Source organism: Cydia fagiglandana, chromosome 4, assembly GCF_963556715.1.
Source record: "Cydia fagiglandana chromosome 4, ilCydFagi1.1, whole genome shotgun sequence".
Classification (NCBI taxonomy): Eukaryota; Metazoa; Arthropoda; class Insecta; order Lepidoptera; family Tortricidae; genus Cydia; species Cydia fagiglandana.
The window spans coordinates 22,640,090-22,646,288 of record NC_085935.1 but is presented as its reverse complement, the minus strand read 5'-3'; positions in this window follow the sequence as shown (position 1 = coordinate 22,646,288).

Below are 6,199 nucleotides of genomic sequence, written 5' to 3'. Positions count from 1 at the left end.
ATTCCATGTTTTTGGTCCCATGCGGCAGTAAGCACAAGACTTGGCATGCATGAAGCTTATTATAAAAATAAAAGTATAATGGAAACGAGTCCTCAAATTTAAAGTTTTTTTTAGAAATCTGGATGTACCTAACAAACAAAATATCTGATAGTCGCTTTTTAAGTAACTACCTAGGTACCTAGTTAGAAATATTATTTGAAATTATACATCGCAAATTTTGACATACGAAATCTGAAAACAAAACTGTAGATACCATAACGGGTGGAACCTAAAAACGGAGCAAATGTTTAAAAATAGACCACACCAGAGTCTCAATGTTTTTATTCAAAAGGCAAAAATATTCACTTAAGCTACATACCTATGGCCTTACATATAATGGATGTTGATATTACAATATCGCTATTACCCATTTCCTTCCCTTTAAGCAGAACCCTAAGTTGCGGTGTACTTGCGTGACGGGCGCTACCAACAACAATTAACTTACCTTATGTGAACCTTACCTCTTTAGATTATGGTTTAGAATTGGTCACTTAACCGTGTGGGCGCTACATGCCCTCGACTTCCGCGGGAAATTACCCGAATTACCCGCGTGTACGGCGTACGCCACGCACGGTAATGGTGTACGCAGTTACCTACGTTACGTGCTTACATCGATCAAGGGCACGCGCTTCTAGTGGAGTGCAATGTGGGTTCGAATAACACAACAAACTTTAACTATAGTCTATGCTTCATATATTCTGAAGATTATTACCTAATCGTCCAGTTTGAATTTATTTTATTAGGCATTATTATCCGCACTCCGCACTTAATTTGTTTGGAAGAGGTCGCTTTTTAGCGATGTAATCGCCGATTTTGTATACTCTACTTTATTTTTTTATTACAATTTATTTACGAGATTATCCCTGTTTTAAAATTATTAAGTGGTTATAAGTATGAGATTTAATAAGTCATAAAATCTCTAGGCGAGCTCATCTAAACCTAATAAACTTCATTGGGCATGGGTTGCTTGTTATACAGAGTTCCTATGATATTTCCTATCTCTACCATCTATCCTTAACTTTGGCAGCTAATATACCAAAACATCGAATTGGGTAGGTAAAGTTTTTTGAAGATAGGCAAATTATATTTTTTCCCGATAGTATTCATTATAGCGATCACGGAAATGCAGCTCTTTTATTTTTATATCATTTTATTGATTAAATATAATTTTTTAAATGATCGATATGACGTTTGTGAGGTGAAATGGCAGACTCGAGTAATTAATTCCTTGGCGCGTAGTAAATGGGACGAGATAGAAAAAAAATCGATGTCAACTGTCAGTGTCACTTAGCTCTCATTCCCGAAAAATAACGGACAAGCCTCATGTTACCTTGCGAATTGCTATTAATGTTATCATTGAGATTTTCGGCGACCTCAGCACGACCCACGGACTTCTGATTCCCCACGACATCTGCGCGTATTTGGACAAAGATTGAATTTACTTTCGATAACTTGGCACTGCATAAATTATTGGACAACGTTTTCTTCCCCACCCCTACACGACGGCCCCTACGCTGACCCTTGGACAGAGTTTTGCAAGAAAAATAAGCGAGTTCATACGAGATTGCGAGCAGATTCTACAAATTTGAAATTATTATCATAACAGTGATAAGCACAATGCCGTTGAATTATAGGAGCAATGGCCGTACAGGAGTACGTATCCGTGAAATACATAGGTACAGAAAACTTTCTTCACTTGTGTTTTGATTTTTATTATTAAATTGCCATGAGCTGTTAAGTTCGTAAACAAGAAATCGGTCTAATTTTTTCTAACAATTTCAACCATCTGTTAGTTTTGTGTGGTTATCCTCATTTTATGAATGTTGTTCTTATTTTCAGGTGGATGTAAACATTCATTGGCGGTATTATACTGATGGCTAATTAGAACCATTGAGCCATGACATACTTACTTGCAGTGTTATTCGGCTAAGCCTCGAGCATCCTGTGAATCTGAAGGATATAATTATTTCCATAAAAAAGAGCAATCGAATTAGGACCAAGATATCCCGAGAATCTAAAGACATTTTATAAAAAATGCAATAAAATGAAAATGGGAGACTCTCTTATTTTAACAATGTTACAAGATCATGACAATGTTATGGTCTATACTTATTAAAATTTTAAAACCAACATGTCTTTATCTTTGACTTGAAAATGTACAAATGATTTGGGTTAAGTTTTATGAAATGCAACTTATGCTAAAAATCTATTATTATTATATGTCAAATTATCGTGAACTCGATGTTGCTTAAGGCGTATCCAAATTAGTCAATTTTTCGCCAATCTGATTAAATTGCCCGATCGAATCGGGACGTACGGACGCAAACGCCAATTTGGCTCGCCGAATTCAACCGCCGATAATGACCAATAAAATGAGGTGCGGTCTTGTGTCCGCACCTCATTTTATTGGTGAGGCTAGTATTTTCGTTATGGGGTTTGTGAGGCCACCAATTTGTGAGGCTAGTATTTTCGTTATGGGGCATTTTTTCAATTTAAATGGGTCTAATATCACCATAAATCTAAAATTGGAGATTGACGCCAATTTCATTTCTGATCAAATCGACCGATTTGATCAGTCCCGTCTGGATACCGCTTTAGCACCGCGAAAGGGCGCTGCGCGGTGCGCGCGGATTGACGCGTGCGCGTACCGTATGCTTTGTATCTATGGTAATATAATTTAAAAAAATATGCAAATAAAAGGCGGCAAAGTTTATTCGTTGTGCAATACTCAATAAGTTACCGCTTGTTATTTTAATACTCGTAATAAACAAAATGAGTTCAAGTGACGAAAACGACCTGGAATAGACGGCATGCACCGCCTCATTTTAAAGCAGAAGCAAACTTAATAATGAATAACTAGCTTCCTGCTAAGTCCTGGGACAAATACAACAGGACTTACGACATGCTCATGCTGTGGAAGGACAAAAGAAGGACAGCCAAAACGCAAGAAACACCTACTCTGAAAGTGGTTTTTAGCGTATTTCTGTGACCAAGTGAAAACTAAAATGCCATCTACATTTAATATAAACTAAGAATATGCGTTGTTTTTTTAATTGTATTCGCGTCACTTTACCCCTATTAAATACGCTTTACTAAATTGAATTTGTTTTATTTCCTCACATAATTTGAGAATAGTGCTTACTATGTATACCTCAATGGAAGCAAAAATGTAGTATTTTTGCGAGTTGATACACTTGCTACTTGTGTATAGTGGCAAATGTATTAAACCCGCAATCAACACTAATCAATATGTAAACAGGCCCCAACGTGAAGCACATTTACCCTACAGACATACTTATCCATATTGACCATATTTGAACCTCTCAACTCTCTTCAAGGGCACGCCACACAGCGTGATTCTATATACTGTTGTAATGTTAATGCTTAAGGATAATAATTTGTGGATTTTAAAATAAAACGAAACGAAATTTACTGGATTTATATTATATTATTTTGGATTTATATTATAAGTTTTCTAAAGTACAGTCGCCATCAGATATATTGGTGCAGCTAGGGTGCTCATAAATATCTGAACACGCCTCTATTATCAGGGCGTGCGTGTTCAGATATTGTGAACACCTTGCCGAGCCCATATATAATAGCCAATAACGACCTAGTTATTAACACTATTACAATCTTAATCATTATGTATGTATAATACAACAATCACGTTTATATAGTCCTCACAAACGTATAAGTTACCATTTTGGCCAATATATCTTCAAAGCTTGGCACCGAATCGCTGTTAAACACTTTGGTGTGCTCAAATACGCTGAATTTGGAAAGTAACGTCTGTACTTCCTACAAGACGGTACGACGCACTTTGAGTTCATCTCTGTAATATTCTATTTCCATGCGAACGTTTCCGGGATCGTCTCCATCTATTGTGTTGATACTGAGATCCAAAATGACTCGTGTAGCAGTCCAAGAGTCGTGGTGGAGGTGTTAATGAAAATGTTCTCCAAGAAGCAGTGCCAAGTAGTCGAAAGCAATCGTTATCATTATCAAAATATCCGTGTTGATCGTGCTAGGGACGTTAAAAATACTTATTCTAGAAATCACACCGACATCCAATTACAAGAAAACACAAATGTTTCGTCCGACCATTATTTTCCAATTATTTGCAAGTTATTTTCCAAGAATGACACTGACAGTTGACATCGATTTTTTTTCTATCTCGTCCCATTTACTACGCGCCAAGGAATTAATTACTCGAGTCTGCCATTTCACCTCACAAACGTCATATCGATCATTTAAAAAATTATATTTAATCAATAAAATGATATAAAAATAAAAGAGCTGCATTTCCGTGATCGCTATAATGAATACTATCGGGAAAAAATATAATTTGCCTATCTTCAAAAAACTTTACCTACCCAATTGTCTTCGATGATAATCAAGTGTGCGATTAGGCCAGTCAAATTAGATTTTTTCCAGGGTTTAATTCCCAGCAAGCTGGTAATCGTCTTTAATACCTTAATATTATAGTTATATGGAATTTGTTTAGCTCTTTTTCAGTTTTTTTCTTGTAGTTCAAAAACGGTACGCCCGACGGAAAATTTGCTCTAAACATGATAAAAATTTACATCTGAGGCCCCGAAAGATACATTAATATGAATGCGTAGTCAAAGATTGTAAAAAAATGGCCGCCACTTTGAATTTCTTTTTTTTATAATCCGATTGTACGGATCGGATTTTAATCTGTTTTTTTTTTTCACCAGTCTCTGATCCACAACAACAATGCTGGTAGTGACATTGTAATAATGGTGGGTTCCTTCTGCATCGAGTGGTTTTGTCAACAATCTAAGGTAAAATGCATCTTCCAAGGCTCCCAATAATTATACACACCTCCAGGGATGGAGCAAACTCGGATTATACGCATGTAGGACAAAATGAAGGATTTTAAATGATTTCCAGGTTACTAGGAATTAATTCCTCGAAACGCTTAGGATAGTATATAGGATAATAATTTGATTAGTAAGATTTGGTAAAGATAAATACAAATAAATACCGGCCCGGCCCGGCCTAGCGTGAGTCAACCGACATGTAAAACTAATTAAATGGGTACATTCTTAAGTTTTTAACAAAACTCTGCATTATACATACTCTCAATAACCAATAAAAATGTAACAAAACTCTTCAACAGTCAAACCTTCAGAGTGACAGACAGGGGTAACCAACCAAATTATACATTTTGGAGTCGCACAATTACGCCAGCACGCCACCACGCCATACACCCTGCATATAAGGTTGTAAATGCCGTGTCGTTTGAATGGGAATAAGCCCTTTTGTGGAAGGAAATATGCCGTGATTGCGCCACGGTAATTGCCGACCTATTGCAATTATTATACGTAATCGAGAAACGAAATTAATTTCACGTTTTCAGGGTATCGTTGGACATATTACATGTTTACTTCTTTAGCAGGGGTAGGTATACAGGAACTGAATAATATTTGTACCTACTTTATTCCAAATTAATCCACCGAAAAAGTAATCAGCTTTGCCTTCAGCGTTAAGTCCGCATTTTGTACGCACGAGGAGTTTTTTTACATCGACGGACATTCTATACTAATTCTATTGTAATAGTCAATGTCTTTAACAAATAGGGTCAATTTTAGCAGTCTTTAATCAATATTAATGAAATCTGTTAGGAACGTAGATCATATTAATTCAATTTTTAAGTTTAAGGTTAAGGATCAACACGTATGCATATGTCATTATTCATTAAATAGGTTTCCGTTTGAGGCAAATCACTAGTGTAATATAAAAATTACATGCGCATTAAACAAAAGCAGCAGTCTAAAACTCTATTAGTTTTCCTAACATGCTACTCGTAAAGGCATCCATGATCCCCCCCATCCGCAAAAATAGGGGAAGTTTCATATCTTGTGTAGTGTATAAATTCACACTCTCTGTACAGGTACACTCCCCTATTACCTAGCTACTATACTCGATCAAGGCCTTCCAAACTAGGTCAGCCATATTTATGCAATTGGCTCTTAATATATTTATATGTAGAATGTGAAAATGCTTACAAATATTTGTCACGACATCAGAAAAAATATTTTTTTGTTATAAGACCTATTGTGAACCCACAAAAGCAATAAATAAATGAATTATTATGAAAAACTAGAAAAGTATTACTTAAAATGTCCACGGC